We start from the raw sequence: 18260 nt of genomic DNA, 5'->3' as shown, positions 1-18260 counted from the left end.
AATTCATACAAAACTGTATCCAGGCCATCACCAATCATTCTATACGACAAATGTTTCTTCTAACAACCCCACAATATCACCCCTTACCACAAGATCTCCTTTCAGCTTAATCTCTCCCACTCTAGGTTCCCACACTGCCCCTAATCCTGCTTGAAGCAGCCCTGAGAAACATCGCTCATTCTCTCTCCATACCACCCCCCATAAATTTTTGCCACCCCAACACTTCAACACTATTTTATTTTTCTTATTAATATAAGAAGGCAGGAATGTCAGGCCTCTGAGCCCAAGCCAAGCCATTGCATCCCCTGTGACTTGCACGTATATGCCCAGATGGCCTGAAGTAACTGAAGAATCACAAAAGAAGTGAAAAGGCCCTGCCCCGCCTTAACTGATGACATTCCACCATTGTGATTTGTTCCTGCCCCACCTTAACGGAGTGATTAACCCTGTGAATTTCCTTCTCCTGGCTCAGAAGCTCCCCCACTGAGCACCTTGTGACCCCCGCCCCTGCCCACCAGAGAACAACCCCCTTTGACTGTAATTTTCCATTACCTTCCCAAATCCTATAAAACGGCCCCACCCTGTCTCCCTTCACTGACTCTTTTCGGACTCAGCCTGCCTGCACCCAGGTGAAATAAACAGCCGTGTTGCTCACACACACACACACAAAAAAAAAAAACAAAGAAAACAAATAGCAAGATTGTAGACTTCAACCGAATGGATAGGAATAATTGCGTAGAATATAAATGGACAGAAATAGGCCAATATTCCTTATGAACATATTTATAAAATCCTTAAAATATTAGTCAATCATATCTATAGCTGGGTGCACTTATCATCCCAGTGTTGATTATTTTTTGTTTTTGCCCCTTAGTTAACACTATCAGAATTTTGCTTTATTGATATTTACAAAGACTCAAAAAGGTATTCTAATTTGTGTTTCATTTTAATATAATTTTAGCTTTTAGATTGAATTAAGGGTCTGTGTGTGTTTAGAATGTAATCTTATGTTTTATTTGTTTTCAATATTCCAGAGTCATTTTAAAAAGATTGTGACATACAAAACATATATATCTAGCAAATTAACTTTACTTATTATATTATTGTTTTCCTAAAACCCATTTATGGTTGTCTATTTGATCTGTCTAAAGTTTAGATAATTGACTTAGTTTCCTGACTTGATTATGGTTTTATTAATTTCTCCCAGTATAATAGCAGTTGTTATATTTGCATTGATGCAGTGTTATTCAACATAAACACTTCATTACATGTCTATTGGAGCAGTTTTCATTATCAATTATGTTATTAATATGAAAAATACTTCCCACCTATCTTTAAATATTTAGTTCAGGGGGCAACTCCCCTAATAAGCCTTGCCTTGGTTCTTGAGGCTTCTCTTTTACACATCCCCTCTGCCTCCTTGCTTAATTCTATTGTTGCACTTATAATATTTTATTAATGTGCTACATTGAGAGACTCTATTCCTTATTAGATTATGAGTTCCATGAGAATCGAGTTTATGCCTTTTCTGTTTTGAATTCCAACTCTCAGCCTAGTCCTTGGATTTGGGATAGGGTTGGGTAAATATTTGTTGACCTAGACTGAAAGAAAAATGACAAAACAATAGGTATTAGAAGTAAAGAATTTGAAAACAAACAGAAAACCAAAAGAAGAACTCATCTGTCTTTCTCATCTCTCCACTCCACCCTCTCCCCGACACCCTTCTTAAATCTTTCTCCTTGCCAGGCCCTTCTTTTGGCTTGTGTCAGCTCCTGAGTCCCCTCTCTGCAGGTCCTCACCTTACCCTTTGCCTGGAGTGAAGCAGAGTTGGATGGCTTGCTGCTTGTGTGGCAAGTCTCCAGGACAAAATACTGTGCTTTGATAGCTCTGTGGTGTGAGATCATTCCTTACAAGCCACCTCTTCCCATAGTTCTGTTTAATGGGACGAGGAAAACAAGGCAGTAGCTCTGAAACTCTGTGGAGACACGGATGAGTAGTTGGAGAAAGGAGTGTTGTAGTTTCTGTGTCAGGTAGCATATACACACAGCTGAGTGAGCTCTCTTGGATGATGCTGGCAATAAGCCTGGGATCAACTGGAGAGTGGTATCATTGTACCTTCAGCCACAGATTTTGCCTGCTCCAGACCTGGGGATTCCTAACACATCCTGAGCTGTAGCTTCAGCTGGGACTCAGTCTATGGGAGATGAGCCCCAAACTCCTCCTCCAGCTTGAACCTGTTCCTTTTTTTCTCTCTCCCTACTCTGTCTTTGCACCTGGGCAAGAGAAGGGATCTGACCAATAAGACCACTTACCATTCCTGAAAGAAGCATAATCTGTGTCGTACCATTGGCCTTTGCCTCCGCTATTCCCCGATCCTGCACCCTTTGCACTTCTTGCAATCCTACACACTTTTCAGGAACCAGCTCAAATGTCAACTCTTCTTTGAAGACTTCTCTTTTATCTAAGTAGCATTGATAATGTTCTTCTCTGTGCTTCTAATATACCCTGGCCTTTTAGCTATCATAACATAAAAACACTAGTGAGTATTTTTGTTAAAATATCTTTTTCTCTCATCAGTCTGTGGGATCCTTACAGACAGGACAAAATTTAATCATCTTTTGCATTCTCAGTACCTAGTGGTTGGCATGTAGTAGTACCCAATACTAGTTGTAAATTTATTAGAATTGATGGGGTAGATGCATTCACTGCCTGATAACTGGAGGAAGAATGCTTTAGTTTGGAGAACTGGCCGTTTTTGAGAATATATCTAGTATTTCTGATATCCAGAACTTTTCCCATTTTGGTTCACCCTGTCTAAAAAGCTGTCATTCCTTACTTTTCGAGGACTGATAAGCTCCTTGTGCATATGGATGGATAAATTCTTGCTCCCCCAAACACTAAAGCAACATCATTTACAAGCTCTGGGACTCAACAGATACGGGGTCAAATTTCTGTTCTAACCTTACTAGAAGCATGGTCAGGTTATAATTTTTTTATCCAATTTGTTTATTGGTAAAATGCAGATATTAACTCCTCCTTCTTTCGACATGGCCAACTGACTGTGGGTTCTTTTATTTTAATAATTTTTATATGAAGTCTAGTCTATGATTTATGGCATTCCTGACCTCTCCAGAGCATTGTGGAGATTAAACGAGGTGACCTAGACCACTGATCAGAATGGCAGTGGGAGTTCATGCAGTGAACTTCCCTTTGCGCTAAACACAGCAATGATAGATGAGCTGTGCTCACAAACAAGAGGAACCTCTTGGGGAGCCCAGAGCATAACTGAAGCCTCTGTAGTGAGCTGAGCAGAAGTTCAGCCCTACTGAGCTCTGCTTCTGAAGCAGGCAGAGGCAGCTTGGAGTGTGACATCTGGAGGATCATGGGAACCAAATAGACCCCACAAGCCTGGGGTACAGGTCCTGAGCCAGCAGGGTGCATGAAACAAGGGTAAAGGCAGCGTCTTTGAATCTGAGCAAGACGGCTGAAAGAGATGCTGTAGACCCTGTCCTGAGGCTGTGGCTTATATAAAGCTGTATGTGCCATGGCTGAAGAAAGATTTAAAACGTTCATTTAGGACTGGATTCAAACCCCTATTAACACAGTGCTGGGTCTGCTGGGTGATACTTGCAATATCACTCCAGGATGAAGGACCAGTGTAAAATCTGATTACAGACTGGATGATGCTGGGGCATATGGATGCAATGGCAAGGCTGCAAGATTTCAAGGGATGAGTATAGAGTCTAGATTGCAAGACAGAGCTAACAGCCTCTCAAGCTGAATCTGCAAAGGGAAGTAAGTTCCAGGCAGCCTGAGATGCACTAGGAGCTCACAAAATAATAATACTATTCCCCTTGTCTGCAGGAGGGCTATCCCTTTCTACTTTTTGTTATGTATATTTAAGTACTGGTCACATTTTTCTTTCAGTCAGTGTGCTCATTGAGTACAGTGGCTTTCTCTAAGTCTCCCTTCCTCCCTGCAGGGCTATGGGACCAGGCAAACAATAGGAGCTCAGTAACTGTTTATTTTTGGGAGAAATTTGTGTATGCCTAATGCTGTGAGTGGAATCATTGCAAAGAGCACAGTGGATGTGATCCATGACTGTGTAAAAGGGAGCTTTAAACACTTTCTTTCCATTTGACCATTTCTGAAGACTGAGTAGTTGCTCTAGGAGCTTTCCTTATTTCTTAGAGCTAATAACATGCTCTACCAACACAAACTCAAGGCCCAGGAATCCTTGTGGCCATGCATTTAGCTGCTACCCCAGAGCAGGGAAAGTCTCAAGCAAACAACTGCCCTGTGCTCAAGACTCGTGTAACACATTTCATCTTTCTTTCTGGACAGTCCTATTGAGTGTTATTCTCCCCACTGTCTTTTTGGATCTTTTTTCCTCTAGTCTATTTCCCTTGCTTGGGCTGGGAAGCTCTGTGCTATATAGTATGAGAAAGTCAGTTTCCTTTGTTATTTTTTTTCTTCCAAGTGTTTGATTTTCATATTTTCGGTGAATTTGATATCATTTGGTAGCACTTTATCTATGCATACCCTGGGGCTGCAGTTTATCTTTAAATGAAACTAACTTTGCCTCTGAAATTCTCTCCACTATTTCTTGCTATTTTGATCCTTGTCTGTGAGCTCGTGTCTGTTCTTCAGCATCTCTCTTTTTTACCTATGGTGCCCCATCCCTCTTCCTTTGTACTTAAGTGCTTGGATTTGCAGGGCAAGAGTCCTGGTCTTGCTAAGGCAGTCCTACTATTGTCACCCATCATCATGCCAATTCTCACCTATATTTTAATATCATGAGCCAGCAGTTGCACAGTATTTATACCCAATACTTCGTTTTTACTCACACACCATTGACCTCATCTGAACATGAATAAGACAGAATGCAGGCAAGTAAGGTAAGCAACAACAGAGTGGCTGCTTTTAACTCCATTCTAGACCTACGTGACCCCAATTCCATTCTTTCTCCATCCCACCATGATGACACCCTCCCTACAGCCACCTCCCACTGTGCCAAGACTTCTCCACCTCACCCCATCACACACCATGCTTCTTTCTGGTATTTATTGTCTATCTAGCTTAGAATGTCAGTCGTAGTTGTCTAAAAAGAGGGATCTGAGTCTTCTGCCTGGACTGACGTATGCATTCTTGGCTTAGTTGCCGGAAGTCTCGTTCTGCCCTGAAAATCTTACTGAAATTTAAACCCTGGCCCTTTCTCCTCAGTCCATGTCCTATGTTTGAAAACTTTCCTTCTGTCTGTCCATAGCTCTGCTTCTTCCTGACCCTGCTCCCATCCTTTCTCCTTGCTTCCTTTCTGAACTCTGGTTATGAATGGGTCTGAAAGCACACAGATGTGACTTGCAGGGTCCACCACAGCACCTCTCAGCTGCTATTCTTACACTCTACCTTTGTTTAACTTGCATACAACAGCAACTTCAGGAGGCACAAGAGGATACAAAACGTCCTCTCATCCACTGCACCCGTCTCGGCACCTCCCATCTGCAGGTAATAGACCATCTTCCCTGTTCGTTCTAGATGTGGCCTGGTATGAGATTTTGGCCTGGGAAGTGAAATGTAAACATAAGCACCAGGTATTCCCTCACTGGAAATAACAGGGGAAGGAGAAAAGTAGAAAATAAATAGTGGATGGATACATACTGATATATTTAACAAAAATGTGCATAGTGGCTACAGTCTTCATTTCTGTGTCTGGTCATGGGCTGGAGTTTCTTCTTCTAAAACACATTTCAAGTTCTCTTTTACCCCGGCCAGCACCTTGTCTAGTTGGGATTCTTTATCTGGTGGGGTAATGTAAACCTGCCATTTAAATAAAAGTGTGAGCTCTCAGTAGACCTGTCTCTGCTGGATTGCTGTTGCCTTCTATTAACTTTTACTCCTAGATATGGGTGTTCCAGTCATGCCCCTAGGTTCCAGATATACACACTGACTATTCCAGACAGTTTACCTTCCATTTTATTTGGTAGAAGTATACCATTGCTCATATGTTAATTGGTATAAATAACTCCAGTTAGGAACACTACCCCATTCTCCACCTAGAAGTACAGTGGCCTGAAGAGCACAGGGTGTCCAGAAGACAACCTCAACTTCCAACTCAATGGAATTGTTGGTAAGCATCCTGTGGCAGCGTTTTTCCTTTGGAAATAAAGACCTCTGCACCTGGAAGATCTCAGGTCACTAGGTTGCAAGTCAAATGGATTGATAGGTAGTACCCCTTGGGTAGGTACTGGATCCATGTTGTGTGGGGATGGGAGAAACAACAACATATTTTGGCTGCTGGTTCAGAGTGTATGTCACATCCTACAGGCAGCAGTCCTCACTTACAGGATGTTGGCACCTAAACTAAGTGTTCAGTCAGGCATTCTGCCATTCTATCAGACCAGCTGCTTCTGGGTGATGGAGTATGTTATTTGAGCAGATAATTTCATGGGCACGAGTTCATCGGCAAACTTATATTGCTGTAAAAAAAAAAAAGTCCTTGGTCAGAAATAATGCTACGAAGGGACCATATATGACACTGTAAAAGGCTGTATTGGAAGGAGCATTTCAAATGGGGAAGACAGATCCATATCCAGAATACATGTCTCTTCTTGTGAAGATAAAGCCTGTTCCCCTGCTCCCTTCATAATGGAAGGGATCTAATGAATTTGATAACTGATAGCGAAAGGTGCTGGATCAGGGGCCCAGCATTGGGTGGTGCTGTTGGCAGACTGGGTAGTCAGCAAGTGTAGAAGCCAGATCAGCTTTGGTGAAGGGAAATTCAAGTCGTTAGACCTGTGCTTACTTTCCGTCAGTGCACCATAGCCACTTTACTCATGGACCCATCAATCAAGTAAAAGGATAGCTAAGGAAAGAGGTTTGTTATCCATGCAGTGAACTATCTTGCCTGTCGGATTATGGGAAAGCCTCCTTTGCAGAGTATACCTTGCATTTAGGAAACAAGTATCCTCACTTGTCCTAACCAGTTGGCCAAATTATTAGCCACTGCCCTTGAATCAGTAGCGATCTACCCATTTAGCCACGTATCCTTAAGTGAAGGTAGATAAACAGATGCATCACTTGAAGTCTGACTCCTTCCCCACTGTCTTTCAGTGCTCTTTCTGCATGCAGCTATAACTGGAATAATTTGCTGCACACAAAGTACCCAATTTGTGACGTTTACAAGGTCACTTGCTTTCCCTCACCAGGTACTCAGTCTGCATCAAGGCATAATAATGACTCAGAAAGTGACAGCCATTGTTGTCAGAGGGACCCCCGTTCAACCCAGCAGAAGAATGATCCTACCTGGGCTGCTCTCTGCTGTTAAGATGAGGGCTGGAAGAAATTAAGCCTGGATTGCTTTCCTTTGTTGGGTGGGGTAGGGGGACTGAAGTTTTCCCTGCCAGTAGATTGCTCTTCCGGTTCTGGGTTCCCTCACCAGTATGCCTTTCTCTTTATATGCTTTAGAGTTCTTGTTGAGTGCTTCTTGCATTATTTTCAGCAGTTACAGTTATTCTTAGTGGAGAGAATCAAGGAGATACTGGCCTATGATATCTCATCTGGATAAGAAATACCAAAGAGAAGAAAATTTAGGAATAAAGATGTCTATTGTTTTGCATTGCTGCTGGGTTAAAACTTTTCTTAGTCTCCTTATTCTCATCTACAACCAACATTTGTAAAGCTCATCACACACTCAAACAGACACAACTGTCAGTGAAGTCTGTATCTAAGAATGAAGATGTGTGTAAGTTTGTGGTGTGCGTATGCCTGTGTGTGTGTGTGAGAGAGAAGAGAGGAGAGAGAGTAAAATCTAAGTGATTGTTTTTCACAACACCATGCTGTGAAACTAGAAACAACATTTATAGAAACAGTAAGTAATTGGCTGGGCACAGTAACTCACATCTGTAATCCCAGCACTTTGGGAAGCTGAGGTCACGGGCTTGAGACCAGCCTGGCCAACAAGGTGAAACGCTGTCTCTACTAAAAATACAAAAATTAGCCGGGTGTGGTGGAGCATCCCTGTAATCCCACCTACTTGGGAGGCCGAGGCACTAGAATCACTTGCATTTGGGAAGCAGAGGTTGCAGTGAGAGGAGATGGTGCCACTGCACTCCAGCCTGAGTGATAGAGTGAGATTCTGTCTCAAAAAAAAAAAAAAAAAAAAAAGAAAAGAGAGAGAAAGTAATGAAACTAGGTAAAGGCTGTCATGAAAGCCTTGGTCTCTTATGTATTTAAAAACAATCTCTGAGAAAGTTAATATTCCACAAAATATTGAATGAAGATTCTAGATGATCTTAACAAGGTATCAAAAGGCCAGGAAATGCCAATTGATGTGTGAGTTACATGTGCTTTTTCTTATCATGGGATCAGGACTTATGTTGATTCAAATTATAAAATTGCTAAAGTAGTTGCAAATAAGTTGGAGATTTAGATAAAATGCCTCTAGATTTATTATAATCCCCTTTGTATAGTCTGTGTTTAGGTTGCAAGGTGGCCAGCTGATGTAGTGTCTGTTTGACATCCTGAGCTGTCAAGAGAAAAAACCCATGCTCATTTGTCTATTCACAACCCATGCACGTCTGTGAATTTTGAGGTGGCACAAATGTTTCTGCCAGAATGAGTGTTCAACATTTGGTTGGTGACTGGTTCCATGGTCATGGTTGTGTTGTCAGGAGGAGCATGCAAAGATAGAATAGAAGAGACTCAAAATTCTTGTTTGGAGACCAACATATCTAATGGCCAGGTAAAGGCAAACACCTAGAAATGGAGACTAATACATAACAAAGAAGTGGCAAGAAAATGATATTTTGTTTATCATATTGTCCAAGGGAGAGGATGGTGGTAAGAAGGTCAACACTTTGCCTTTGTAGGCATCTGAGATGTGGGCACTCTGTTTGGCATTAGGGAGATCGGTTTTGGTGAGTGGTTGTAATGGAAGATAGATTGTATTGGTTGAGTAGTGATCATGAGATAAAGAAGTCTGAACTTTAAGAAAAGAAAGCATAGAAATGCTGAATGCTTGCTGAATTTTGCATTCTTCATAGTCCCCTGAGGAGGATCTGACACAAGACAGACATTTAATAACATTTCTATTTGCCCCCTCGGAGCCTGGATTTCTTGGGCTTCTCCAGGGAACTGCTCTGGGCACTACTCCTAGGAATGACTGTTGAGTTTCCTGCAGCTAGCCCTGGGACTGTGCCTCCTAATGGTGCTTGACAAGCAACATTGTGAGCTGTTGGTATTGAGCCATTAGCCCCAACTCTGCCGTGGCTGACCTCAGCCTGCTCACCAGTAAGGGCTTGCTGCTTACTATTCCAGAGAGATAAGGGAGGGCATTGCAACATACACTAGGTTGTGCTCAGATAATTTCACAGTGATGACAACTCATCCATTATAAGTGCAAATGTTAGAATAAAGGAAACACACTGTTAAATAGCTGTAGGTTTAAGAGATGGTTGTTGTCAATCATGGTCTCTCACTGGGCAAAGACATTTTTAATTAGCTGGTTTGGGAAAATAATCAAAGGAAGGACATTGCTTTTAAATGGATGAATTGGAGTTGAGTGATGTCCAAATTCTGTGATTTTCACCACCAGATCAGCACAACCCGCTATTTTCTATTCACTGTATTTTATTTTGAACCTTTCTCTCCTTGATTGGAGATGTTTCTTCAGCATGACTGACTACCACCCAATCGCACCATTCAATCTCTTCTCTCAGCTGTGAATAGACTGCAATTCCCCCGGATCTTTTCCTCTGACTCCACTCCCCTATATCCTTTTGAATGTTTTAGGGGGATCTCTTTGAAATAAGAATTGTGCCAGAGTAAGCATTATGTGCCTTCTCTTTCAAAGGAAAAAAGTATACAATGCATTGAGCTTTCTACTATATGCTAAGCACGTCCACAAATACTATCTAATTTATTCTTTACCACAACTCACTGGAGTATGTTTAATAACCCCATTTTAGAGATAAAGAAGTTGAGTCTCAGATAAATAACTTACCTGCGATGATATATCCAATTTGTAATAAAATCATAATTTACAGACATGTCTGTCTTACTCAGTACATTGCAGTCCGTAACGCAAATTAAATCCATGGGACCACACAGCTCCCTGTGGCTATTGTTATTTCTTCTACCTAAAATGTTATTTCCTGTGTCTGGATTTTTCTGTTCATTTAGGCATAAACTTAAATATTATCTCCTTAGAGAGACTCTTATGACCACTCCAGACCTCCGGTACGCCTATCACAATACGGCCATTATCATTAGTTGGCAGCTTATTATTTACTTTGGGTGTTTATTATCTGTCTTTTCCTCCTAGAATAAAAATTCTGTGATAATAGAACTCTTGTCTGTCCTAGTCAACATTATGTCCAGTCTCTATAGCAGTGTCTGGCATATCGTAGCCCCTCACACTTGCATGATGTTGAATGAATAAATAAATGAATTATGGATTAAATGAGTGACTGAATAAATGAATAGAAATTTCTCTATGCCATGGGCTATACCTTTTAGCTATTGTTTTACCCTACAATATAAATTATAAACCAGTAGTTCTACAGAGGAATGAAACATTCCTTTCAAAGTGAACTGTGTTTAGTTGATTTAGAAGAACGTACACAGGTTCAGTAAATAAAAGTCAGTAGGAAAGTATATGCACTGGTGGGGATTTAAGGCGACTTGGATTCTACTGCTAATTTATCAATGCCTGGCTATGTGATTCAAGGTAAGTAATTCTTTTGTGGAATCAAATTTTCCATTCATTATTGGTTTAAAAATATAAATTTGTGTGTAAATATTTGCCTGTGTCATCTTCTGAGACTCAGTCCCAGTTAGCATGCAGAAACTTAAATACTTGAAAAGAGTTTTCTGAAAAGAATTCATTGCTTCTGATTTCAGAGCATGAAAAAGTGCATATCAGTTTACATTCCCGGGTGTGTTGATAGGTTCATTTTCTATTGCTATTGTAATAAATTACCACAAGCGTAATGCCCTAACACATCATGGATTTATTCTCTTACATTTCTGGAAGCCAAAAGTTCCAAATGAGTCTTACTGAGCTAAAACCAAGGTGCCAAACCAAGCTGTGCTCCTTCTGGAGGCTCTAGGGAAGAATCCCTGTCCTTATCTTTTCCAGCTTCTAGATGCCATTCACATTCCTTGGCTCAGGGTCTCTTCCTCTATTTTTCAAAGGCAGTTGACTAGCATCTTCGAATCTGTCTCTTACCCTGATACTCCTACCACCCTCTTGTAAAGATTCTTGTGATTGTATTAGTCCCACCCAGATCATGCAGAGTAACCTTCCCATCTCAAGATTCTTAACCTAATCACGTATCCAAAATTCCATTTGCTGTGTAAGGTATTCACAGGTTGGGGAATTAGGATGGGGGCAACTTTGAGGGTCCATTATTCTGCCTGCCACAATTGGTATGAAAACACAGAAGAGTTAGGTGCCAAGCAAATAAATTAGCTTCTCAATTGACACTATTCATAAAGATTCGGCTGTGTCCCTGGCATTATTGTACATGTTGTGGATGTCCTGTGGCTCTGGAGATAGTCTGGAGTATTTCCAGCTTGAAATTTACATCTGTCCAAACCTCCTTACAATCTGCTTCACCAAATAGAATGACTAGATCTCCTTCCTGGCGCAGCAATCAACATTGCTCCTTCTTGGCCTTTTATCTCCTTTTTACCATGTTTTGATTCCTCTCTTCTAGTGATATACCAGTGCTGCCTCAGAAACTAATATTTTGGAAGAGATGGGAGGATCTTAGAATCAAACATATTAATATCATTTATCAATTTTAATTTTTATCAAGGCTCTGTCAACTTAGAGCCATTTGCTATTTTTTACAGAAACATGTAGAAATTATTATCTCTTTTTTTGTCTTTCCACAAAACTAGGCATATCTTTACCTCCTTTGTAGACTCAATGTTCTCAATATTGTTATTGGAATTTTAAAGCCATCGTCCTTGATTCTTTTCTTTTCTCACTTGATGCTGTCTCCTTAAGTAACAAAATCTATTCCCAGTACTTAAATTCAGATGCAGAAGACTACCAAATATGTCTTCAGCTCTGATCAAGTTCTGATGCCATATACCTAAAGAACTAATTTTAGGAGTGGGGGAAGGCACTATAAATTGTATTTCACTGGCACAATTGGCATAAACTTTACTGTCTGAAATAAACCTAAACATGTGGCCACTTAAGTATGACCAATCTCCTATTTCCTATTTCATTTTTTCCCTTGGGCATCTCTTAGATACCTCAGACTCAGTATCTCCAAGTTGGAACTTACAGTCTTCCCTTCCAATAGTAGTCTCTTCCAGTGTTCCTTACCTCAGAGTAAGCATAAGCATTCAGTTGCATAAAGAAAAAAATGTAGGGAGCCAGTTCCAAGATGGCTGAATAGGAACAGCAGTCTGCAGCTCCCAGCATGGTCAACACAGAAGATGGGTGATTTCTGCATTTCCAAATGAGGTACCTGGTTCATCTCATTGGGACTGGTTGAACAGTGGGTGCAGCCCATGGAGGGCAAGCCAAAGCAGGGCAGGGCATCGCCTCACCCGGGAAGTGCAAGGGATCTGGGGATTTCCCTTTCTGAGCCAAGGGAAGTCGTGACATACTGTAGCTGGAAAATCAGGACACTGCCAACCAAATACTGTGCTTTTCCAATGGTCTTAGCAAACGGCACACCAGGAGATTATATCCTGCACATGGCTCGGCAGGTCCCCAGCCCATGGAGCCTTGTTGACTGCTAGCGCAGCAGTCCAAGATTGAGCTGTGAGGCGGCAGCCTGGCTGGGGGAGGGGGGTCTGCCATTGCTGAGGCTTGAGTAGGTAAACAAAGCGGCCTGGAAGCTCTAACTGGGTGGAGCTCACCACAGCTCAGTGAGGCCTGCCTGCCTCTGTAGACTCCATCTCTGGGGGCAGGGCATAGCTGAACAAAAGGCAGCAGAAACTTCTGCAGACTTAAACGTCCCTGTCTGACAGCTCTGAAGAGAGCAGTGGTTCTCCCAGAATGGTGTTTGAGCTCTGAGAATAGATAGACTGCCTCCTCAAGTGGGTCCCAGACCCCCGTGTAGCCTAACTGGGAGACACCTCCAAGTAGGAGCTGACTGACATCTCATACAGTCGGGTGCCCCTCTGAGATGAAGCTTCCAGAGGAAGGATCAGGCAGCAATATTTGCTGTTCTGTAATATTTGCTGTTCTGCAGCCTCTGCTGGTGATACCCAGGCAACAGGGTCTGGAGTAGAGCTCCAGCAAACTCGAACAGACCTGCAACTGAGGGACCAGACTGTTAGAAGGAAGACTAACAAACAGAAAGGAATAACATCAAGATCAGCAAAAAGGACATCCACACCAAAATCCTACCTGTAGGTCACCATCATCAAAGACCAAAGGCAGATAAAATCACAAAGATGGGGAGAAACCAGAGCAGAAAAGCTGAAAATTCCAAAAACCAGAGCACCTCTTCTCCTCCAAAGGATCACAGCTCCTCGCCAGCAATGGAGCAAAGCTGGACGGAGAATGACTTTGACGAGTTGACAGAGGTAGGCTTCAGAAGGTCAGTAATAACAAACTTCTCTGAGCTAAAGCAGGGTGTTTGAACTCATCACAAGGAAGCTAAAAACCTTGAAAAAAGATTAGACAAATGGCTAACTAGAATAAACAGTGTAGAGAAGACCTTAAATGACCTCATGGAGCTGAAAACCATGGTATGAGAACTACATGATGCATGCATAAACTTCAGTAGCCGATTTGATCAAGTGGAAGAAAGGGTATCAGTGACTGAAGATCAAATGAATGAAATGAAGCAAGAAGTTTAGAGAAAAAAGAGTAAAAAGAAATGGACAAAGCCTCCAAGAAATATGGGACTATGTGAAAAGACCAAATCTATGTTTGATTGGTGTACCTGAAAGTGACAGAGCGAATGGAACCAAGCTGGAAAACACTCTTCAGGATATTATTCAGGAGAACTTCCCCAACCTAGCAAGGCAGGCCAACATTCAAATTCAGAAAATACAGGGAACACCACAAAGATACTCCTTGAGAAGAGCAACCGCAAGACACACAATTGTCAGATTCACCAAGGCTGAAATGAAGGAAAAACTGTTAAGGGCAGCCAGAGAGAAAGGTCGGGTTACCAACAAAGGGAAGCCTATCAGACTAACAGTGGATCTCTCAGCAGAAACCCTACAAACAAGAAGTGGGGGGCAATATTCAACATTCTTAAAGAAAAGAATTTTCAACCCAGAATTTCATATCCAGCCAAAATAAGCTTCATAAGTGAAGGAGAAATAAAATCCTTTACAGACAAGCAAATGCTGAGAGATTTTGTCACCACCAAGCCTGCTTTACAAGAGCTCCTGAAGGAAGCACTAAACATGGAAAGGAACAACTGGTAGCAGCCATTGCAAAAACATGCCAAATTGTAAAGACCATCGATGCTAGGAAGAAACTGCATCAACTAATGGGCAAAATAACCAGCTAACATCATAATGACAGGATCAAATTCACACATAACAATATTAACCTTAAACGTAAATGGGCTAAATGCACTAATTAAAAGACACAGACTGGCAAATTGGATAAACAGTCAAGAACAAACAGTGTGCTGTATTCAGGAGACCCATCTCATGTGCAGAGACACACATAGGCTCAAAATAAAGCAAATGGAAAGCAAAATGGAAAAGCAAAAAAAAAAAAAAAAGCAGGGGTTGCAATCCTAGTCTCTGATAAAACAGACTTTAAACCAACAAAGATCAAAAGAGACAAAGAAGGCCATTGCATAATGGTAAAGGGATCAATTCAACAAGAAGGGCTAACTATCCTAAATATATATGCACCCAATACAGGAGCACCCAGATTCATAAAGCAAGTCCTTAGAGACCTAGAAAGAGACTTAGACTCCCACACAATAATAATGGGAGACTTTAACACCCCACTGTCAATATTAGACAGATCAATGAGACAGAAGGGTAACAAGGATATCCAGGACTTGAACTCAGCTCTGCACCAAGCAGACCTAATAGACATCTACAGAACTCTCCACTCCAAATCAACAGAATATACATTCTTCTCAGCACCACATTGCACTTATTCCAAAATTGACCACATAGTTGGAAGTAAAGCACGCCTCAGCAAATGTAAAAGAACAGAAATCACAACAAACTGTCTCTCAGACCACAGTGCAATCAAATTAGAACTCAGGATTAAGCAACTTACGCAAAACCACACAACTACATGGAAACTGAACAACCTGCTCCTGAATGACTAGTGGGTAAGTAATGAAATGAAGGCAGAAATAATGATATTCTTTGAAACCAATGAGAACAAAGGCACAATGTATCAGAATCTCTGGGACACATTTAAAGCAGTGTGTAGAGGGAAATTTATAGCACTAAATGCCCACAAGAGAAAGCAGGAAAGATCTAAAATCGATACCCTAACTTCACAATTAAAAGGCCTAGAGAAGCAAGAGCAAACAAATTCAAAAGCTCGCAGAAGACAAGAAATAACTAAGATCAGAGCAGAACTGAAGGAGAGAGAGACACAAAAAAACCCTTCAAAAAATCAATGAATCCAGGAGCTGGTTTTTTGAAAAAATCAACAAAACTGATAGACGACTAGCAAGACTAATAAAGAAGAGAAGAATCAAATAGACACAATAAAAAATGATAAAGGGGATATCACCACTGATCCCTCAGAAATACAAACTACCATCAGAGAATACTATAAACACCTCTACACAAATAAACTAGAAATTCTAGAAGAAATGGCTAAATTCCTGGACACATACACCCTTCCAAGACTAAACCAGGAAGAAGTTGAATCCCTGAATAGACCAATAACAGGCTCTGAAATTGAGGCAATAATTAATAGCTTACAAACCAAAAAAAGTCCAGGACCAGATGGATTCACAGCCGAATTCTTCCAGAGGTACAAAGAAGAGTTGGTACCATTCCTTCTGAAACAATTCCAATCAATAGACAAAGAGGGAATCCTCCCTCACTCATTTTTTGAGGCCAACATCATCCTGATACCAAAGCCTGGCAGAGACACAACAAAAAAAGAGAATTTTAGACCAATATCTCTGACGAACATCTATGCAAAAATCCTCAATAAAATGCTGGCAAACCAAATCCAGCAGCACATCAAAAAGCTTATCCACCATGATCAAGTTGGTTTCATCCCTGGGATGCAAGGCTGGTTCAACATATGCAAATCAATAAATGTAATCCATCACATAAAGAGCCAAAGATAAAAACCACATAATTATCTCAATAGATGCAGAAAACGCCTTCAACAAAATTCAACAGCACTTCATGCTAAAAACTCTCGATAAATTAGGTATGGTGGAATGTATCTCAAAATAATAAGAGCTATTTATGACGAACTCACAGCCAATATCATACTGAATGGGCAGAAACTGGAAGCATTCCCTTTGAAAACTGGCACAAGACAGGGATGCCCTCTCTCACCACTCCTATTCAACATAGTGTTGGAAGTTCTGGCCAGGGCCATCAGGCAAGAGAAAGAAATAAAGGGTATTCAATTAGGAAAAGAGGAAGTCAAATTGTCCCTGTTTGAAGATGACATGATTGTATATTTAGAAAACCCCATGGCCTCAGCCCAAAGTCTCCTTAAGATGATAAGCAACTTCAGCAAAATCTCAGGACACAAAATCAATGTGCGAAAATCACAAGAATTCCTATATACAAATAGCAGACAAACAAGGGCCAAATCATGAGTGAACTCCCATTCACAATTGCTACAAGGAGAATAAAATACCTAGGAATCCAACTTACAAGGGATGTGAAGGACCACTTCAAGGAGAACTATAAACCACTGATCAATGAAATAAAAGAGAACACAAACAAATGGAAGAACGTTCCATGCTCATGGATAGGAAGAATCAACATTGTTAAAATGGCCATACTGTCAAAGGTAATTGATAGATTTAATGCCATCCCCATCAAGCTACCAATGACTTTCTTCAGAGAATCGGAAAAAAAAAACTACTTTAAAGTTCATATGGAACCAAAAAAGAGCCTGCATTACCAAGACAATCCTAAGGGAAAAGAACAAAGCTGGAGGCATCATGCTACCTGACTTCAGACTATACTACAAGGCTACAGTCACCAAAACAGCACGGTACTGGTACCAAAACAGAGATATAGACCAATGGAATAGAACAGAGGCCTCAGAAATAACACCACACATCTACAACCATCTGATCTTTGACAAACCTGACAAAAACAAGAAATGGGGAAAAGATTCCCTACTTAATAAATGGTGCTGGGAAAACTGGCTAGCCACATGTAGAAAGCTGAAACTGGATCCCTTCCTTACACCTTATACAAAAATTAATTCAAGATGGATTAGAGACTTAAACGTTAGACTTAAAACCATAATAACCCTAGAAGAAAACCTAGGCAATACCATTCAGGACATAGGTATGGGCAAGGACATCATGACTAAAACACCAAAAGCAATGGCAACAAAAGTCAAAGTAGACAAATAGGGTCTAAATAAACTAAAGAGCTTCTGCACAGCAAAAGACATTACCATCAGAGTGAACACGCAACATACAGAATGGGAGAAAATTTTTGCAATCTACCCATCTGACAAAGGGCTAATATCCAGAATCTACAATGAACTCAAACAAATTTACAAGAAAAAATCAAACAACCCCATCAAAAAGTGGGCAAAGGATATGAAGAGACACTTCTCAAAAGAAGAAATGTATGCAACCAACAAACACATGAAGAAATCCTCATCATCACTGGTCATCTGAGAAATGCAAATCAAAACCACAATGAGATACCATCTCACACCAGTTAGAATGGTGATCATTAAAAAGTCAGGAAACAACAGATGCTGGAGAGGATGTGGAGAAATAGGAACGATTTTACACTGTTGGTGGGAGTGTGAACTAGTTCAACCATTGTGGAAGACAGTGCGGCGATTCCTCAAGGGTCTAGAACTAAAAATACCATTTGACCCAGCAATCCCATTACTGGGTATATACACAAAGGATTATAAATCATGCTACTATAAAGACACATGAACACGTATGTTTATTGTGGCACTATTCACAATAGCAAAGACTTGGAACCAACCTAAATGTCCATCAATGATAGACTGGATTAAGAAAATGTGGCACATATACACCATGGAATACTATGCAGCCATAAAAAGGATGAGTTCATGTCCTTTGTAGGGACATGGATGAAGCTAGAAACCATCATTCTGA

Source organism: Pan paniscus, chromosome 8 (genome assembly GCF_029289425.2).
Source record: "Pan paniscus chromosome 8, NHGRI_mPanPan1-v2.0_pri, whole genome shotgun sequence".
Classification (NCBI taxonomy): Eukaryota; Metazoa; Chordata; class Mammalia; order Primates; family Hominidae; genus Pan; species Pan paniscus.
The sequence above is the reverse complement of the archived record's forward strand: the minus strand, read 5'-3'. Positions refer to the sequence as shown.